Source organism: Vipera berus (assembly GCF_964194415.1).
Source record: "Vipera berus genome assembly, chromosome: Z".
Taxonomy (NCBI): domain Eukaryota; kingdom Metazoa; phylum Chordata; class Lepidosauria; order Squamata; family Viperidae; genus Vipera; species Vipera berus.
The window spans coordinates 113,763,728-113,786,359 of record NC_138205.1 but is presented as its reverse complement, the minus strand read 5'-3'; positions in this window follow the sequence as shown (position 1 = coordinate 113,786,359).

The window sequence follows — 22,632 nt, the reverse complement described above, 5'->3', positions numbered from 1 at the left end:
TCATTACAATATCCACTAAATTTGAAATCCAATGATTTTAAAAATTTATTTACAACTGGGCAGCTAGATAGAATACAATAGAATAACAGAGTTGGAAGGGACCTTGGAGGTCTTTTAGTCCAACCCTCTGCTCAGGCAGGAAACCCTATACCAGACATGACAAACTTGCGATGTCACGTGACATCGTGCAACGTATCGGGACTGTTTTGCCATTGCCGGCAATGGGGTGGGTGCGGCTTCCACGTGACACGTCCGGCCATGGGCCAGAAGTTTGAGACCCCTACCCTATACCATTTCAGACAAATGGTTGTCCACTCTCTTCTTGAAAACTTCCAGTGTTGGAGCATTCACAACTTCTGGAGGCAAGTTATTCCACTGATTAATTGTCAGGAAATTTCTTCTTAATTCTAGGTTGCTTTTCTCCTTGATTAGTTTCTATTCATTGCTTCTTCTCCTGCCTTCAGGTGCTTTCGAGAATAGCTTGACTTCTCTTCTTTGTGGCAACCCCTAAGATATTGGAACAGTGCTAATCATCTTTGTTGCTCTTCTCTGCACTCTTTCTAGAGTCTCAATATCATTTTTACATTGTGGTGACTAAAACTGGATGCAATATTCCAAGTGTGACTTTACCAAGGTGTTATAAAATGGTTCTAACACTTCACGTGATCTTGATTTTAGCCCTCTGTTAATGCAGCCTAGAACTGTGTTGGCTTTTTTGGCAGCTGCAGTACACTGCTGGATATTGTTGTTTGTGTTTCATGACTTTCATATACCACCAGATACTCTAGATAGACACAACACATAGACAATTGGTAGACTACAGTTTTGCCACAAATATCATGCTGTCAAGAAGCATTCAATATAATGCTTTGCAAAATAACTTGCCAAAGTATTTGTTGTTGTTAGTTGCAAAGTCATGTCCAACCCATCGCGACCCCATAAACAACGTTCCTCCAGGCCTTCCTATCTTCTACCATCTTCTGGAGTCCATTTAAGCTCACACCTACTGCTTCAGTGACTCCATCTAGCTACCTCATTCTCTGTCATCCCCTTCTTCTACTGCCCTCAATTTGTCCCAGCAATAGGGTCTTCTCCAGTGAGTCCTTCCTTCTCATTAGGTGGCCAAAGTATTTGAGTTTTAAATTCAGGATCTGGCCTTCTAAAGAGCAGTCAGGGTTGATCTCCTCTAGCACTGACCTGTTTGATCGCCTTGCAGTCCAGGGGACTCTCAAGAGTCTTCTCCAGCACCAGAGTTCAAAGGGCTCAATTGTTTGGCGCTCAGCCTTTCTTATGGTCCAACTTTCACAGCCATACACTGGGGAAACCATAGCCTTGACTATACACACTTTTGTCGGCAGGGTGACGTCTCTGCTTTTTAGTATGCTGTCTAGATTTGCCATAGCTTTCCTCCCCAGGAGCAAGCATCTTTTAATTTCTTGGCTGCAGTCCCTGTCTGCGGTGATCTTGGAGCCCAGGAAAATAAACTCTGTCACTACCTCCATTTCTTCCCCATCTATTTGCCAGGAATTGAGAGGGCTGGATGCCATGATCTTGGTTTTCTTAATGTTGAGTTTCAAGCCCACTTTTGCACTCTTCTTCACCCGCATCAAGAGGCTCTTTAGTTCCTCTTCACTTTCTGCCATTAGAGTGGTATCATCTGCATATCTTAGGTTGTTGATATTTCTCCCGGCAATCTTAATCCCAGCTTTTGATTCATCTAGCCCTGCCTTTCTCATGATGTGCTCTGCATATAAGTTAAATAGGCAGGGCGACAGTATACAGCCTTGCCGGACTCCTTTCCCAATTTTGAACCAATCAGTGGTTCCGTGTCCAGTTCTCACTGTTGCTTCTTGACCCACATATAGGTTTCTCAAGAGACAAATAAGATGGTCTAGTATGCCTATCTCTTTAAGAACTTGCCACAATTTGTTGTGACCCACACAAAGACTTTAGCGTAGTCAATGAAGCAGATGTTTTTCTGAAACTCCCTAGCTTTCTCCATGATCCAGCGTATGTTGGCAATTTGATCTCTAGCTCCTCTGCCTCTTTGAAATCCTGCCTGTACTTCTGGAAGTTCTCCATCCACATACTGCTGGAGTCTAGCTTGTAGGATTTTAAGCATAACTTTACTAGCATGTGAAATGAGTGCAATGGTGCGATAGTTTGAACATTCTTTGGCATTGCCTTTCTTTGGAATTGGAATGTAAACTGATCTTTTCCAATCCTGTGGCCACTTTTGAGTTTTTCAAATTTGCTGGCAAATTGACTGTAGCACTTTTACTGCATCTTCTTTTAAGATTTTGAATAGCTCAGCTGGAATACTGTCTCCTCCACTAGCTTTGTTGTTGCTCAGATTTCCTAAGGCCCATTTCACTTCACATTCTAGGATGTCTGGCTTGAGGTCAGTGACCACCCCATCGTGGTTATCAGGGGTGTTAAGCTTATTCTTGTATAGTTCTTCTGTGTAATTTTTCCACCTTTTCATAATCTCTTCTGCCTCTGTTAGGTCCCTGCCATTTTGGTCCTATATCATGCTCATCTTTGCATGAAACGTTCCCTTCATATCTCCAATTTTCTTGAAGAGATATCTGGTCCTTCCTATTCTGTTTTCTTCTATTTCTTTGTACTGTTCATTTAAGAGGGCATTCTTACCTCTTCTAGCTATTCTCTGGAATTCTGCATTCAATTGGGTGTATCTTTCTCTTTTCTCCCTTGCCTTTTGCTTCCCTTTTTTCCTCAGCTATTTGCAAAGCTTCCTTAGAGAGCCATTTTGCTTTCTTGCATTTCTTTTTCTTTGGGATGGCTTTAGTTGCTACCTCTTGTACAATGTTGTGAACCTCTGTCTATAGTTCTTCAGGCAATTTGTCTATCAGATCTAATTCCTTAAATCTATTTGTCACCTCTACTGTATATTCATCAGGGATATGATTTAGTTCCTACCTAAGTGGCCTAGTATTTTTCCTTACTTTCTTCAATTTAAGCCCAAATTTTGCAACGAGAAGCTCATGATCTGAGCCACAATCAGTTCCTGGTCTTGTTTTTACTGACTGTATAGAGCTTCTCCATCTTTGGCTGCAGAGCACATAGTCAATCTGATTTCTGTGTTGACTGTCTGGTGATGTACATGTGTACAGCTGTGTCTTGGATTGTTGGAAAAGAGTGATTGCTATGACCATCATATTCTCTTGACAAAATGCTACTTGCCTGTTATTCCCGTTATCTTTTGGCTTCCTACTTTATCATTCCAATCCCCCATGATGATAAAGACATCATTTTTGGTGTTGATTCTATAAGGTGCTATAGGGCTTCATAGAACCGGTCAATTTCATCCTCTTCAGCACCAGTGGTTGGGGCATAGACTTGGACTACTGTGATATTGGATGGTTTGCCTTGGATTTGCACTGAAATCATTCTGTCATTTTGGGGATTGTATCCCAGTATTGCTTTTCCTACTCTTTTATTGACTATGAAGGCTACTCCATTTCTTCTGAGGGATTCTTGCCCGTAGTAGTATACCTGATGGTCATCTGAATTAAATTCACCCATTCCTGTCCATTTTAGTTCACTGATTCCTAAGAAGTCGATGTTCAGTCTTGTCATCTCTTGTTTGACCACATCCAGCTTGCCTTGATTCATGGACCTTACATTTTAGGTTAGATTTTTACAGCATCGGACTTTTCTTTCACCACCAGATGCATCCACAGCTGAGCATCCTTTCGGCTTTGGCCCAGTCGCCTCACTCTTTCTGGCGCTACTGCTCTTCCCCAGTAGCATATTGGACACCTTCTGACCTGAGGGGCTCATCTTCCAGCATCATATCTTTTTGCCTTTTGGTACTGTCCATGGGGTTTTCATGGCAAAGATACTGGAGTGGGTTGCCATTTCCTTCTCCAGTAGATCACATTTTGTCAGAACTCTCTGCTATGACCTGTCTGTCTTGGGTGGCCCTGCATGGCATAGCTCATGGCTTCATTGAGTTACGCAAGCCCCTTCGCCATGACAAGGCAGTAATTCATGAAGGTATTTAGAAAATATTGAAAGTATTTAGAGACCAGTTATATTAGAGGAATTACATAGTGCATAATCACTAGGAATTATAACTTATATAAAATCTATATGATATCCGTCCCCACATCCCTGCTCTAAAGCACTATACAGTCATCTATTGCAAAATTCTGTGAGTTCAAAACATGGTAAAGTGGTCTGAATGTATAGGCTAAGTATGCCTAATAAGTCTATAACAAAGGCAGTTGTTGTGATTTGCCTGCTGCTGGGATTTTGGCTTGATTGAAGTCTAGTTTGCAATAGACTAGATCAGTTACTATTTGTCTTATCCAGATTTTCCTTGGTGCTGTGTATTGAACTACGTTTTTCAATGGAATGAGTTGATTTTTTGAATTTCTTCTCCCACACTGCAGCTTTGGTGTGCCCTGAAAATCTGTTCCAGAATCCTGGGAAGTTCCTGGAGTAGAGTTAGGGGAAGGATTGGGGAATGCTACTGTAGCTATGGAGAAAGGAAAAATCATTCGCTTCACTTCACACATAGGGAGCTAATTGGATATTGGTGGTACCCAATATGTACAACAGGGAAGCAATTTATTTATTATCCAAGTTTTTATTATATGTTTCTGACCTATTTATTGTGAACAGATTATAAAATGTATACATTTAATACCTATGTAGAAATTTGCTGAATTCCCTTTGCATACTTCATTATGCAGAAGTATTTTTGGAGTTCAGCTTAGAAAAGGATTGTCCCCCGGTGAGAAACACTCCTTCAGCCCCAATTTCTAGTCTCATTTAGAATACAATATAAAATTGCATGCAGATTTAATGCTTGTATGCAATATATGCAATTAATGAACAAAAAGTTCTACCAGTCAATCTTTAATACAGTCTATTATTATTCATATCCTAAAGGGCAAAATAAAAGAATCGCAATCACTTACCAGATTGTAAAATATTTCAGCTTTTCTTCAATATGTGATACAATACTGAGTTGGTGAATGTTGTGACACATGTCTCTTTCTTCTCCAGAATATTTTCTTTTTGGAAACTCTATGTGGGCCTTGTTCTTCCAAGGCACAACAATATTTGGAGTTTTCATTGTACAAATTATCTGTCTTCTGATGAACTTATTTTTCCTTTCTCATCAATATTGCTTATTCCCAATGTAATTGCTTCTAAAGGAAAATTGCAGGTTAGAAAAGTATGGCATTTTCTGTTTAGTTTAACCGTCACTATGATTTAGAAGCATTATGGAAAAGCATTTTATCTCAAAGGGATCAAATTAGGAATAATAATTTGTAACAATTTAGAAAATGGCTGAGTATATTTAGAATAGAATAGAATAGAATAGAGTAGAGTAGAGTAGAGTAGAGTAGAATAGAATAGAATAGAATAGAATAGAATAGAATAGAATAGAATAGAATAGAATAGAATAGAATAGAATAGAATAGAATAGAATAGAATAGAATAGAATAGAGCTGGAAGGGACCTTGGAGGTCTTCTAGTCCAGCCTCCTGCTCAAGCAGTAGAATCTATATCATCTCAGACAAGTGACTGTGTAGCCTCTTCTTAAAAACCTCGAGTGATGAAGCACCCACAACATCTGAAGGCAAGCTGTTCCACTGGTTAATTGTCCTCACTCTTAGGAACTTTCTCCTTGATTCCAGGTTGCTTCTCTCTTTGATCAGTTTCCAACCATTGTTTCTTGTCCTGCCCTCTGGTGCTTTGGAGAATAATTTGTGACAGCCTCTCAAATACTGGATATATTTGGCTTTACAGGGATAAGTAAGTCACTATTGACTGGGTTTATACAACATACTAAATCATATCCAAGTATCCCTCATTATGACTCCTATGTGATCCAAATGACTACATGTCTCTTTTCCTCTTTCATCATGAACATTGCTCTGGGGTATGGCAAAACTTTAAGAACTGGCTTGATAATCAGCAAGTTTGATAATAATTTGGAGTCAGGAAGTCAGATTGAGTATAGGAAGAAAATCAAGCACTATTGTTGTGGTCTAGAAAACAGCGTTAAAATAACAATACATCATTAATAATAATAATAGTAATAATAGTAATAATAATATGGAAATGGAAAATAAGAGTTATTATCATTTGGAAAATTTCCATGCTGAAACTGCTTTCCAGGTCTGCTTTAAGCAAAGAAACATTTGTTTGAATAGAGCAGGTCTGTTACAATACCTTTCACATTCAACCTGAATCCTGGGACAAGTTGTTCTATTGTCAAACAAGCCAGCAAACAAACAAACAAATGGCTCAATCCAGGAATTTCAGGCTTAGTGCTCTTCACATACTATGATCAGGACCAGATGTGAAGTTCAGTAGAAAACCAGAGTATGCAACTTTTCCAGTTCTGTTGGAAGGAATGGGTGCTTTTGATCAAGATCCCGTCTGTTGTGGTCACTCATGGCCAGCCAATTATGTTCCAATAAGCTGCTTGTTTTCATAGAGCAGAGTTTCTCAGGCTTGGCAAGTTGAAGATGGGTGGACTTCAACTCCCAGAATTCCCCAGCTAGCATGGCATTCTGGGACTTATTTACCCATTTTGAAGTGGCAAGGTTGAGAAACACTGCTATAAAGGAAAGGAATAAGATATATATCTTATATCCATTTTTGCTTGGAAATCAAACAGGTGGTTTTGTTTTTTTAAAAAAAGCCTGTTTTGCTGTTTTGCAAAAAGTATCACTATTATGTACAAACAAAACAAAAACAAAGAAGGCCTAATCTCTTTCTTTAAATAATTGTAGAAAACCTGAGTGTCGCTTTTGTGTGGCATGAACCAGTATTTTTATTTGCTGTTGAAAAATCACATGTACGTGATGCACAAGATTGATGTTAGAATGAGAAAGGAAGGCAGAAAGAACTGAAATTTGCAAAAACCAGAATGAGTCATTTTAAACTGTATTATTTATTTATGAATCAAATTTATATAGCCGCCCATCTCATAAAATGTGACTCTGGATAGCATACAATGATAAAATCACAACAAATATAAAGAGACAATATAAAAATCCAGATTAAAATAAAAAATATGGAAACATATACCAATCTTAGGCAAAAGGAAGGCATGTATAGGCACCTAACGGAGCTATATGAGTATCTCTCCAATTTGCTGGGAGCCCCTGGCCTGATGACATCACCAGATCTCAAGGGACTTCTGGAAATTCAAATGGGATGAAATTCAATTTTGGAGAAAAGGATGTTCCATAATCGCCTTACCTCTCCTATTTGTTGCTCTGCATGATAATTGGGATGTCAGAGGACCACTAAATACCGACAACAACGTTTTTCATATTCTTGGAGTCCTAAAGCAGAAATAGAACAGGGAAGAAAAGACTGAAATATATACTGATGCTTGAGCATAAATCATCGGCAAGATTCACAATTATGGCAAACCATAATGGGATTTGTTGGTTTTGCCTTGCCCTAGTCTGTACACCAGCTGCTGTGCTCAATATGTATGGAGACTTGTTCAACAAAGTGAAACCCAGCCATTGAATTCAAAACAAATTAATAGAATTTGCTTGCAGGGGTCACAACAATGACCTGTTGTATAGATCTATTATGTCATAGTCCAAATGATAACTAAGAAAATGAATCATGCAGTTCTGTTTTACTCACTAATCCATGCATGACTCTATGATATGCCATCCATACTTTCCATACAACTTTGAAAAGAAGGATATCTTTCAGCTGATGTGATGAGTTGCATGGCTGGCTGTACATACATTAAGATGGTAATTGTAACCAGACTATGTTAGTTTTGCTGCTATGGTCATATATTCTGGCCATCCTTGACAATTATCCCCCCAAAAGATGATTTCATGATTTTTTTTTTATGGTGCAAACAACATTATTTAATTTTTTTGGCCACATTCAGTTCCACTGAACATAGTTGTTATTGATATGATTGTCCTTCATGTTAGTCAGTTTAGAGTAGTAGTTAATGTGCTGGCCAGAAACCAGGAGACAGGAAACCAGTTCTAGTGCTGCCGTAGGAATCCCAACCTACCTCTCAGGGTTGTTGTTGTTCTGGGAAAACAGGAGACAAAAAGTAGTATGCATGTTTGTTGGCTTGAGTTTCTTATAAAGTAACAAAGATGGGATAAAAAAAATCAATAGATAAAATAAAATAAATACTTTGTGAGACAAATATATGGCCCATAATGTTCCTATTTCAGAAGTCAACTGAATACACATTTATTAGTTCACAATATTTTTAAATCCCTGGTTCTTTAAAACATAATACAATACACACACACACACACACAAATACACACAAACAGTGCCATAAGGTAATATCAATATTTGCATTAGTAGGTTAGAAACAGCAACAGTAAATCAGAGAATCATGATTAATAAATATTGAAAGCATTTCCACCCTGTTAATTCAGTAATGGAGTCTTTTTCTATTTATTCATGCAATCACATATATTATTGCTCAGTTCCAAATTTGGAGCCTGACAGGTTTTGCTGTCCAGAAGGGAATTTGATTAGAACCCAGAGCAGGTATGACCTTGAAAAAGAATGTATATTTCTCAACACTGAATGTAAAATAATCCCAGTATAATAGAGAACTTACATTTTCAGGAAAAGAAGGCCTTACATTGGGGAAAATTGTATTCAATCTATCAATCAATCAACATGGTATTGGATATAAAAGTCTTGTTGGATCAGATCAAGTACCAACTAAATCAGTATACCCATCCAAATACATTCAGGAAACTAATAAACAAGGTCAAGGGGATGATACACCTTTTCCATTGTCACTTCCCACCTTCTGATATTTAACATCTGTTGCCTGTGATTCAGAAAATGACCTATAGCCAACCAGATTAGTATTCTTGGAGCTCTTATCTAGACTTCTTTTAAAAATTATCTGAACCAGTTGCTACCACCAGTGTGGTGATGTCCATAGTGTGACAACTGGAAAAAAATTATATAAAAAGATATGTCAAGATATATTAATGTGTGGTGGGGATTAGTTGTTTACAAAAGCACCCAAATCAGTCAAAATGCAAACAATCAACTGATGCAAATATTTTAATGGAACTTTTTAAAATAAAATCCATAAATAATTCTATTTAATGATTGGAATTATGAAGGCATTGGGTAAATTGGAGTAGATTAACCCTGATTTGCACATTGTTAGATTCCTAAGCAAGGTTCTCATAGCAACTTCAAAATTAAAAAAGAGTATATCATATCAGTAGACCAGAATAGGAGTGGGTCAAGAAAAGATCTGGAGGAAAGTCAGAGTTTTGTTATTTTTAAAAAGTGATACAAATTTGCCTTTAATCTGTAGATTGCAAAATCTAGCTCTTCCCTCCATACTTTTTTAAACTGAGGAGCTGAAGGTTTTAGAGGTGAAAGAGTCAAATGAAGGAAGATACAGTAAATGTAATGGTGGTGATTTTTCTAACAGAAATTCCTCAGATTGTTTTAAGGACCATAAATAGTTTGTACAATTCTTCATTAATATTCTAGATAAAACAACAGATTACAAAGTATAGATCAGTGTTTCTCAAGATTGGCAACTTTAATATGTGTGGACTTCAGCTCCCAAATTCTCCAGCCACAGATCTTAAAATTGCTAGCCTTAAGAAACATTGACATAGATAGCTTAATACGGATTGTATTTAAAGAAAGCCTTTGGACAACATTAACAGTTATTTCATGTTAGTGACATCAAATAAATACTAGTTAGAAGCAGGCAAGCAAGCTTTGTTATTTTAATTGGGAAGCAGTTAAATTAGACATTCTTGAGGCCAGGTTTATGCACGTGGCACATTTTCACAGTCTGGATCTAAAGCCTAGACAAACAATGATTTATAGGAACAACATTAACTGAAGCAATCATAGCTGATACTTGTACATTTTCAGTTTGGGGAATTCTACTGGGAAAATAGAAATGCCAAGGCAGTTTCTTGGAAGCCAAGAATAATAAGAAACTTTAATCTTTCTCCACACTCCATGAAGACCTATTTCCAAAACCAGAGGTTCACATGAACTTAAGTAACTCATATTCCTATGAGAGCACTACAATTTTGTTTCTAAGACTTTAGTTTCAACACTCATTGCTTCCTCTGAAAATCTGCTTCATTTTGAAGGATCAAGTGCCTACCCAGCATAACTAAGACTTCATCTAGACCATTAACATACTTCTAGTTTTAACTAGAGAAAGGGAGGATAGAAGTATTAGTGAAGATATTTGTTCAGTGTTGCAAAACTGCTGCCAAAGAGAGGTGAATTGATGTCTATCTACAAATGTCCTTTCTCTCTTAAAAGGAAGCTTTTGTTTTTAACATCTTGGTCACACATGACATCTTGGCAGCAATGCAGTATCATTATCCCAGGTTTTGAGATAGTTGGCATGATAACAACTTTTCTCAAAATTGGCTTTATCATCAGTAAAGGGTATTCCACTGATATTCCGTATTTTTCAAGATTTCTTTAATTGGCTTGATATGGAACAAAGCATAAAGTGGTGTCAGAACTAAGCAGATTGGGAAGCTACCTGAAAATCTCAATGGCAGCCTTCTCCAAGCTGATCTCCTCCAGATATATTGGAACTACATGTCCCAGCATTCCTAGCCATTTAGCAATGGAAAGCAAATAACTGGAAGGGAATAAATTAATTATTCTTCAATCGTGCAAACTGAAACCAACGTGCCTATTTGTTGCATGGATGCAATTAATGCATACAGTACATTTTAATGATCTAAACAATAATTGAAGGAAGTCTGGAAAGAGGTTTAGATTAAAGTTATAATTTTCTTCCTATTGTGAAATGACTTCCAACAATGAAAAGCTATGGCTAGTGTGGTGGAGGTGCCCCCACTTCCCAAGTAATGGTGTGTGTGTGTGTGTGTGTGTGTGAGTGAGTGAGAGAAAGAGAGAGAGGAAAAAAATGAAGATTAGATAAGAAAGAGTTAAAGATCCTTTGCTCCATGCTCATGATCTGAAAGCTGATCAGATTTCCTACATCTTTTCCCTTTTTCTACTTGCATAACAACAAAGTGTGTCTTAATGGCAGTCTCACAATTAACATCATGTTCATGTTGACCCTTAGGTGGAAGCTTAATGGAAATGGAAAACTGATATTACAAAGGAAAGTCAAATGCACTTTTGAGGTTAGAACTGGTCAGTTCTGGGTTTGCCTCTGTCTTAACGATTCGCAGAAGAGAAGTAGCGGATGGAAGAAGATATGATTCCTGTTTCAGTTGAATTTTCTAGTTAAGGACAGTCCCAGGTCAAAAAGCAAGAGAAGGATTTGCAAGAAAAGAAACTGAGAGGTGACTGCTATTTTTTCATTGAAGATACCCTTCCCTCTTACATACTGAGAATTTTATAGTTACCATCTCTTAGCCAAAATTGTGTCTTAGTGTGTCTAAAAAGCCTTGAGGCTGCAGGATAATGTTAGGGAAAGAATTGTTTATTTTATTTTATTTTATTTTTATTTTTATTTTAATTCCATTTATATCCCGCCCTTCTCCGAAGACTCAGGGCGGCTTACAAGCTTAGCAGTAGCCTTCATTCTATGTATATGCCTGCTTGTTAGGGCTTTCACACATCCCCCAAGCGGCATTATTACAAAGTCAGCTTAATTGCCCCCAACAATCTGGGTCCTCATTTTACCTACCTCGGAAGGATGGAAGGCTGAGTCAACCTTGAGCCTGGTGGGATGCGAACCTGCACTAATGGCAGGCAGCTGGTGTTACTTAAGGAGGCATTAGCCCACTGCTCCACCAAAGAATTGATAATCTGGTAACATCTAAATGTTTGGGCTTCCTCCCAAACGTATCAGCTCTGACCGAATCTTCCAGTAACTCCAGGTGGATAACTTTATCCAACATTCCAGTTGGATAAAACTTTCAGTGCAATACAAGTGCTAGTTATCACCTATATGGACCTACATGGCAAAGGACTGGATTATTTGTAGGTCTGCTGTCTCCCATTAATTCTCCCAGCAGACCTGTCAGATTTGGCTTGCTGCAGGTACCTTCTATCAAGTAATGCAATCTGACCTAGAAAGCATGACTTTTCTGTCATGGTGCCCTCTCCATTGCACAGCTTGGCCCCTTGAGATTTAAAATATCCCAACCTTGTTATTGAATCCCAGCCTTGTGCACAACACCAGAGTACTGGATGATAGCATCTTGGGTTGCAAATGTGTTTGTTTTGATATTATTGTAATTTGTGTTTGTGCCATACCGAGTCATCAACAGTTGGGTGACCATTTGAATTCGTTTGACTGAATGAATGAATAATACATCTTGAAAATACAAAATAACGTATCTCTATGTCCAAGACAAATGCTAAATCAGTGTACTTGAAGTCATTGAAATAGTCTTTTAATTAAGGTAGCAAGATAGTTCATGTAACACTCAAAATTCTTTCACCCATTGAGAATCTGGGTGGAAAAACTGGGATTTGCAATTGCTATTTCCAGTATCCTTACTTCCAAAGTAGTAATCTAAGATGGTTGCTTCCCTCTACTACATGTTAGTTCTGGCACTGGTGAAAACTGAAGCCATTTCATATACTTCTATTTCCTTCCTCAAAAAAAAATAATCCAAGAACACATTAATGGAGTAGGAAATTGTAAGGTATGAAGTGGATCTAATAGTCCATTAAGTTTGGTTAGTCTTCAATTAAAGGAAAACAGGCTTCCCTTCTTAGACCTACAATGAACTTTGAAGTAATGTTATTAAGAAAAACATGTTCTCAATTTTTTCTTCTTCTTAAATTCTTGGCCTTGCTCCTAACAATTTTGCTCTGGGCTCAAAAGTATTCAGAAGATGTTGTAACTTTGATTAGGAAAAAGCGTGTTTAAGGTTAATGCTAAACTCCTGTAAGAGATTATTTTAATGTTTCAGAGATAGTGAATTTCAGCATGTATCTGCCAATGCTAAATGATTGTTCATTTCCTGTGAATTGGCAATAAAGTAATAAAATACATCTGGAAAGCCAGAGGATAAAAAAGGCCAAAAAAAAAAAAAGTCACCAGCTCATATTGTTTACCAGCTAGGAAAGACTGCCATATACATTATTGAAAAAATGTTGAGAATGAAATAGCTGGAAACATCAGAAATTGATCTTGACAATTCATATAGGTAGCTTTCAATAACTAATATGCTAAACTAGATGGAATCCTAGCTAGAGAATGTAAGTTTTTTCCCCTTTTACTGATGAAGTACCATAGATGTCTTATCTAGACCAGGGCTTTTCAAATTTTTCACCCATTGTACAACTTTTAGGATATGGCAACATCTGAGTACCACCATTCGCCTAGCAAGGTGTCAAAAACTTGATGACCAAAAAAAAAAAAGGGAAAAAGTGATGAAGTACAGGTAGTCCTCGACTTACAACAGTTTGCTTAGTGACTATTCGAAGTTATAATGGCACTGAAAAAAGTGCTTCCCAAGCCACAACCGAGCAGGACACCTGCCTGCCCACCTGGCGGCGCTCTTCCTCCTGTCCAAGGTTTTCATTGTTGTGAGCATTTCTGTTGAGGATCGGCAGCGGGGGTGGGGTGGGGGAGTTTGGTTTTTATTCTCCCCCTCTGCTGGGTGGTTGCAGCAGGTTTTGGTCACTTCACATGATCCTAGGACACTGTGACCATCATAAATGGTTTGATGCTGCCGGCATCAAACGCCCTTCGCCCAGTGCGCTCCCACAGGGAGGGTCTGCTCAGGGTCCCGCCGGTAAGAGATTGCCGGCGGGTGACGCCCAGGGATAGGGCCTTCTTGGTGGGAGCGCCTGCCCTCTGGAACCAGCTGCCGGTGGAGCTGAGAACTGCCCCCGACCTCCGATCATTCCGCCGGGGCCTGAAGACCTGGCTCTTCGAGCTCTCGGGCCCAGACTGAGGAGGAATTTTAATTTGGGGTTCTTTTTAACTGACTACAGGGTTAATTTAATATTTTTTAATTTGGTTCTTAATTTTTGTATTTTGGATTTTTAATTCCCTGTAAACCGCCCTGAGTCCTCAGGGAATAGGGCGGTATATAAATATAACTAAATAAATAAAAATAAATAAATAAATATGAATCAGTTGCCAAGCATCTGAATATAAATCATAAGACCTTGGAGATGCTGCAGATTCAAGCTGATCAGTGCTTCTTCTGGGCTCAGCAGAAGTGCCAAGATCAGCACCGAGCTCCAGCACTAATCCTGGCACTTCTGCTGAGCACTGGCAGCTCTGCAGCTCCAGCCATCTCTCGCTTAGGCTTGTGCGGTGTTGCCACCAGTTCAGCTCATTCCCCTCCCCCTGCCACCACTTTTCTAGGATGGTCGCATACCACCTGCTAGGTGCCAATTGTTCTGTACCAGCCTGCTACCGGCCCTGCAGAAAAGGCAGGGACAACCCCTTTTACAATAAGGCAAGAGGCTGGAATTACGCCTGCCAAATTTATTACTACAAAAACAAACAAGACACGAACCAAGAAACCGGAGCTTTAAGAAACACGAACTATCCAAGTGGTTGCCTTCAGCAAACCAGCCCTCCCCACACATTCCCCTTATATAGAGTTCAGGGCGTGGCTTCTCTCTGCCTCCTTCCGAGAAGCCCCATTGCCTTCCTCTGTCTACTCCTAATTGACTGCCTCCTGCGTCGGGCGTCCTTGAACAGGGCCAGCTGTGGGTCATCTTCATCCACGCTATCAGGCTCACACAGCTGGGTCTCCGTGGTGACCAAGTGGGAGGAGCCTGGCTGAGGGCTATCATCAGCAAGATCTTCAACCCCCTCAGCAAGGTCTTCAACACCCCCCTCCTCCTCTGAGTCGTCCGACCCAACTGCCGAACCCACAGGCTGACCCTGAATCACAACACCAATGTACCACAGGTGGTACCCGTACCACTGGTTGAAAAGCCCTGATCTAGACTTCTTTTAAAGACATCTAAACAGCCTTGGCTTTGGTTTATTCCACAGCTGAATATTGTGCCAATATATGGCTCAACAGTGCTCACACTCAAATAGTCAATGTTTAACTCCACCAGACAATGCATATAATTTCTGGCACATTGCATCCCATTCCTATGCACTGGTTACCAGTTGTGCTGGACCAGATTGTAGCCTGTTTAGAACTTAAGAACTGTGTTAGTGTATTTAGCATTTACAGGATTAATGTTGTTTCACTGAGAGAACTGTATGTTAGAACGCTTAGCATTTAAAGGGTTAAAGCTTTTTGCCTTAAAAGATGGCTTCTGGGAGATGTAGTCTAGTTTAGTAAATTCTATACTTATCTAGTTAAGTGGGTGGAGCTTCAAAGTTTTATTGCAGGACATTCTGGCTGTGTGCCAGGGCTATTGTTCTCCCTGCACAAACCCTAGCCATGAGGCTGGGGGACAACAAGCTCAGTATCAACATGTAACCTCATTCTTTTACCTAATGAGATGGTTCCAGATTACAACCTTCATTCTGGAAGAACCTCTGCTGTAACCATGAGTTATTTGATTGAGGTTGCCTGTGAATAAAGTAATTTGCTTATGCCATCCATTTGAGTTTTTATTCTGGCTGTCTCACGTGGAACCAGCTACCCCATCTGCTTGGGACAGCATACCAGTACTTAGCAGTATCATACCTACCCACCTTAGAAGACAACAAGCTCTCACTCAGCTATGGTCAAAGATGCTGAGCAAAAAAGTCTTCCTGTTCCCCAGGACAATGCTCAGTCCATTACAAGATTGAAATCCCATAAGCCAACATGGAAACAGCTATTCACTTAATGTCTACCCAGTTTAGGTAGGAATGGTCCAAGGTACCTTCTTGGGACCTGACCATTAATGATCCCTGTACCAAACCACCTGGTTGTCTACATGAAATTGAACAGAATTAGGTGTGATACTGAAAGAAGTGTCTCTGCCCTGTGTCACTGAGGATGGACAGATTCCCCCTTGTTGCAGTTGTGCTAATACACAAACTATTAAATCAATTGTATAAGATTGCCATGAAGTGGTTCCCCTGGCAGTCACCTGGATAGCTGAATTGAATATCCAGTTATGAGGTCACAGCCATACCCTGTAGATGTTTTAGTTATAATTACATGGACTATGTATGTATGTTTCTCTTCTGTCATATTCTCATCATATGAATAATAATTGTTCAGTTTTACCTACCTCCAGAAATTTTGTAGGACTTAAACAGATTACATCCTGGCATTCCTAGAAGAGCAGTATACAAATTTGGTAAATATATGTAAAGAAAATTACATTAGAGAAGATTATGAAAATATTTTCTACTTAGCATGTCTATTTGGCTAATGACTAGTTTGTGCTCCTTGGCTCTCATACAGAAAATTTTAACTTTGTTCTCTCAACATCTGAATACGAGAGAAAAAGACAAACTGTAGAGCAGGGGTGTCAAACTCGCAACATCACGTGACGTGTCACGACGTATCGCAACTTTTTCCCCACTGCTGGCAATGGGGTGGGCGCGGTTTTGCTATAATCCATCTGGCCTGTGGGCTGGCAGTTTGATACCCCTCGTGTAGAGATATGTCATTGCCTCAAAAGATTGTAATTTATCACCTTGAAAAAAATGGAGGGGAAGGAAGTGATGAGGCTTGCTTGTGCTGGATATAATTCAGAGCAGAAAAGTAGATTCAGTTTATTCCTGATATTTTTTATTAGGAAGGATGTAGGTTGGAGAGTTGTAAAAACCTATTGGGTAAATACAGTGACTTGCCTTTTTCTCCCTTTCCAGGCATTCCTTTTTAGAAGCTACTGCTTCATGCAAAGCCTCTTCTCCTGACAGCAGAGGTTCACCAGTGAATTATTACCTAAAGGAAAGAAAAGCTTCAAGAAAGTAGGATTGCACTTAATCCAAAGATGCAATGTAAGAATAAAGCTATTCTAAACTTCATGGGAAAGAGAAGAATACAGGCATACTGACAAAAGACACATGGTGTCCATGAGTGGGAACTTGTTTTGGTTCCAGACTATTTCTGGTCTCTTGGGGCCTGCAAGGGACCACTGGTAAAAATGAAACATAACTCTTCTTTCACAGCTCCAGTCAATTGCTGTCCTGACTCAGCTGTAAAGAAGGAGAGAGCTGCAAGTCACATAAAAACCTTACAATGCACTAGTTGCCCATCATATCCATAAAGGTATTCTTTGGTATTAGAGGTAATCCTTGATTTATGACTACAATAGCGATAGGAAAATGTATTTTTAAGCAGTGTGTACATTCAATGAAGCATCATGTGACTGCATCTGATTTTGCCACCTTTTTTTTGCCACAGCCATTAAGCAAATCATCAAGTGAGACAATCCCTGCTAGCTTCTCCATTGAGTTTGCTTGTTGGAAGTTACCTGGGAAGTTACAAATGATGATCCCGTATCCACAGGACACTGTAACCATTATAAATATGATTGCCAAACACGTAAACAATGATCACATGACTCAAGGACATTGTGATGGTTGTAATTGCTAGGGCTGGATGTAAGTCACTTTTTTTACTGCTATCGTAACTTCAAATGATTGATTTTAAGTACCTATAATCGCAGGAGGCAGTTTTTTTCCCCAAACTTGGAATCTTTAAAACATGTGGACTACCAGTCCCAGAATGCATGGTGAATAGGGAATTCTGGGAGGTGAGGTCCACACATCTTAAAATTACCAAGTTTAAGAAACACTGCTTTGGGTTTGAACTAAGAAACTCAATATGTGACAGAGCTATTTCATGTGGTAAGACTATAGCCATGTTGCAGTCCAACATTTTTGAAGCTCTCTTGTGAATGCTTCTACCTACCTCGTGGTTTCTTGTCTAGCCTGACACTAGGATTTTACGCACAGCAACATTCTATCTGGGTTTAGAAAAACACTGAGGGGAGCCGAATAAACAAAAGTTGTGTGATTTCACCTGTTTTTTATTTCACATTCTTATGAGAGGTATTTGCTTTGGTTCATTCCAAGAAAAACTACACAAACTGAGACACACAGGAGCACCGGCTGGTTTTTGGAAAAAAAAATCCTCTAGAGAACAAACTGTTGAGCACCTAAGTCTTGAGCTGGGGTGGGGTGGGGTGGGGGAAGGGAGGCTCACTTCATTACCAGCACCCCATCTCATAAAAATATACAGTTTATTCCTGTCCTGAAATCAAGACAGTATAATGGATTTCCATAGCCAGAGTCCCCTCCATCAATATGGCAAGCAGACCTCCAGGTGAGTAAAGAGTGATAACTCCTGCAGTTGTTGCTGTTTTACAGTTATTTGCAACTGAAAAGTTGGTGGGCTGCAAGAGGCAGGAAAAGGAAAAGGTCACCAGAGGACAGAACCCCTTCTCAGCATCAGATTTCAGATGAAGCTGTTGTTGATGGGAGGGAAGGAACATTTGGACTTAATTATAGCACTAATTTGGCAAATAAGGAACAGTTGTTTGCTGAAGATAGTGAAAGATATACAGAAGGGTTTTCTTTCTTTCTTACTGCCTCATTGAAACATCACTTTGTAGTTTTCTGCTGCTTTGAACAAGAGAAAAAGACCCTGGTGTTATACAATTATTATGGGCCTCGTGAGTATACAGCCTAACTCCTCTGAAACAACAGCTGTCACACAGAATTGGGGTAGATGTGCACGGCTGCATGTAGGGTATTCCTTAATGAGAACCCTATGAATACAAATGGAAACAAATCTGATTTCCAGAAGAATATAATTCAAATCTGTGTGCATAACTAAGGTTGCTAAGCAAGATTCAAATCTGTTTCTTGTCATGCATTTTTAAAGCACGTTTTTTATTAGCAGCCCAGGTTCCTTGAATTGTTGAATTGTTCTTTTTATCTTTTAGAAACAGAGTTATGTTGCATTTTGTTTGTTCCCTGAGCCATTCAGAGAAATAAAATGATACAGCAATTCTGCTTCAAAATTCATATTACATACTGACAGGAGTTTTATTTATCTGGTTGGTTTTGGTCAAGATGGGCAAGAGATATTGCAATAAAACCAGTATGAGTAAGCATCTAGATGCATGATCCACACCCCTAATGTTCTCAAATGTGTGACTGTTATTCATTGGCAAAAGATCCAATGGATATAACCTATACTCAGGATAAAAGAAAATAAAGTAAGTGGTGGGGGAACATTCAGTCTATAGAACAGAAAAAAACAAGTTATTTAAGGAAAGGCAAAATGAAATCTCAAATGTGATTTGAGCAAAGTGACAGGATAAGCTCTTAAATTGCAAAATAAATAAGAATATAATTTTCAAAATTGTAACTGCATTACAGTACTGATTAAAAAGAAATGCTAAGAGTTAAAGCTAAAATAGCAATTTATTTTACAAATAAATAAATAAACCAAAAATAGATCAGAAAGAGAAATATGGAAATAATTTTAAAAGTTGCTATCCCTTTAGAGATAACGCGAAACTGTGTGGTAAAATATACAGTCCTATTCCATACATATTTATATAAAATACAACCAAATTCATTTGAGTTATTCCCTAGTAAGACTGATTAAGTGCATCATCATCATCATCATCATCATCATCATCATCATCATCATCATCATCATTATTATTATTATTATTATTATTATTATTATTATTATTATTATTATTATTATTATTATTATTATTATTATTATTCGCACAGCCAGCCAGCAGATGTTCAGACTGGATTTGGCATTTTTGTCTACCTATCAAGTCCTTACCAAGGACCTGGGATAGGCAGATGTGGATGTTTGATGGTATTACAGATATCGTCGCAGGATGGAAGCAGTTCCTAGTAACGCCACCTTTTGCAATTGACTAATGGTGAATTTGTCAATGCCAATGGTGTTCAAGGGGTGCTCCAGTTGTTTTGGGATTGTACCCAAGGTTGTTGTTGTTGTTGTTGTTCTTCTTTCTTCTTCTTCTTCTTCTTCTTCTTCTTCCTCTTCCTCCTCCTCCTCATTATTATTAAATACTTGTAAAAAGCATTGTATATTTTAACAGTTTGGGTTATTTTGAGCTACAAAATTGCACTCTGGTTGGGCAGGTCAAGTGGACAGACTGAGGCAGAGTCTTGTAATGTTATCTGGGATAAGTCCAAGCCCTAAGGAAACAAACAGGGTCTTCAGAGGTATACATGTGGCCACCTGCGATTCAGATCTCTTCCATTCTAGTTGTCAAATGAGGGGACACCTAGATGGATCCATGCAGTAAGAAATGCCTCTGAGATAGGGAGAGGTTCCATCTTGCTCTGCTTTAGCTTCGTGATGACTGATTCATATTCATATTCATATATTGCTTCATCCATATAGTGTTCCTGGTTGATTTATTTTGAACAGCAGCAAAAGAGTCTGCTTCAAATGCTGTTTACAGAAAGAAGAAAGTGTAGCTACGATGATAAAGGCTTTTATGAAACTTGTCCAATGTTTAATCACTTTTTGCCCCAGAAATATTGTCAGTGAAAATTTGAAAGGGTTTAACTTTGGCATAACTGTTTTTGCGAATGTGACCACATTGGTAAAATATGCTGGCTGAGGAATTCTGGGAAGTCCACAAGTCATAAAAGGGCCAAGTTTGAAGACTCCTGGTATAGTGTAACTATGGGAAAGATTGATAGTGGGATGATCCCACTATTATACGCAGTACCACAGGACAGAGCTGCAAGGAAGAAACAGCGAATCATCATAAGTGACTTACATTCACATATAGCTAATGATGCTAAATTGTTCTCATTTATGTCACTAAACTGGTTATATTCACTCTGGTTCCTTTGGGAATTGTGAAGGGTATGTTAGTTTTGGCCAAATTACTACTGAATGGCTATGGCTGCCTTCCACAGTTGGATGTTGCCATTGAGTGATGGGAACTGTAGTGCAACAGAAAGGAAAGGGCACAAGGTTTTGAGGAAGACTGGTTTATAGAATGTTATGCATATAATGCTAATATTACTGTAATTCAAGGATAGACAAATCAAACTTAAAATAAGGTTTCTATAGTCTTGAAAAGTCATTTAAAAGATTAATCTATAATTATTTTCCTTTTAGACTACAATACCGTAGATTATTCTACATAGCTTCAAATAAGTTGCTTGGTTGATGTGGTCTGGATGTTTATGGTTTAGAAATGGTAATCTTAATTCTAAGACTTTTCTAGCAAAATTTCCTTTTAAAGATAAATTTTAGGTATATTGAGTCTTTATAGATATAACTTCCCCAAAAATACTTTTTACTAAATTAGCATTGTTATCCTATGTTTTATTTGCAAAACATATCTTAAACACTGAATATGAAATTTAATTAGACATATTCTGTAGCCCATTCCTACACTATTCTTTAATGAGAACTGTAGTGGGAATGTAAATAGCAGCACCAGGAGAAATGCCAAGATGGCAGCCACTATTATACAATTAAAGCCCCACCCCTTTTTGTATTCTATATTTATTATGATCCCTCCCTCCCATTGCTTTTCATGGGTTTTGTGACAGCAATCTCTCATATAGTTTAGTTTTGCTTTTTTTTTTTAAGAAAAGGATCTTACATGTTCCAAAACCCCACAAATACTGTACATGGAAAAACATTGTTGATGAAAGTCTCCATAAAGAATCAATCAAGATTAATGCTATCTTCAAAGCATTTCAAGTTTGTCAAGGGAATATTCCTATATATTAATGGAAGAAAAGAATTTCTTCTAAGTAACAAAGCTTGCAAATAATTCAGCAGCATCGATCGCGCTTTTCAAAGTATTTTTAAGGAGGAAATATGTTAAAATGATATAAGTAACCATAAAATCTTATGAATTATATTCCTCAAAGCCTCTTTGAAAAACCCTTGGTGATTCAACATATATTGGAATTATTTTCTCATTTTTGAACTTAAAGTCATAATAATGATGTTATTAAAGTTTTAAAATGTAATGCTAGTTTATTGTTTTCTAATACCTCTAAAACAGACAAGAGTCCATGAAGACTGAAGCACTAGAATAGCAGACATAAAGTGTAACATTGCTACAGCTCAGCAGGAGATAACTTGCCAAATTTCCTATTCGCCTTTCATTTTTAAAAATATTTTTCAATTTAGAAAAATGGAAAGCTGGTTGGCTGAAAGCAAAATGCCAACTCCAGCACAAGATTTATTTTGAAAAAGGCCTCATGGAACACTAGTTTTACGAGAATTCTTAGAAAGTATTTTTTTTAATTATGAATGTTCTGCCCAATGTTTGGATACAAATCTGATCACTTTCCCAGAAAAAAGACAAAAGGTCCATACCTCCAATATTTCTATTTACTAATCCCTCTTAAGACAGTTTGTAACTATTTTGAGGTCTCCATTTTGGTCTTGAAATACTATGAAATACAACACAATTACCCAAACAGTGCTTTCCCTCTTTTCCTGATCCAAACCTGAATTTTCTCAGCTGACTGCAAGACTGTAAAGATCACCCAGCCTAATATGGCTGTTTATATAGCTCCACTGATTGATACATTTTTTTCTGTGTACTTTGTGGTATGCATATTGTAATTTTAATAGCATTTTGTTTAAATGACTTTTTAATATTTTTATAATAGTTGTTTTATATATTTGTTTTATTCAATTGCACACCAACCCAAGATTGTTTTTTGTAAAATGGGCAGCTATGTACACTTGAGTAATAAAATATATATAAAAATTACCT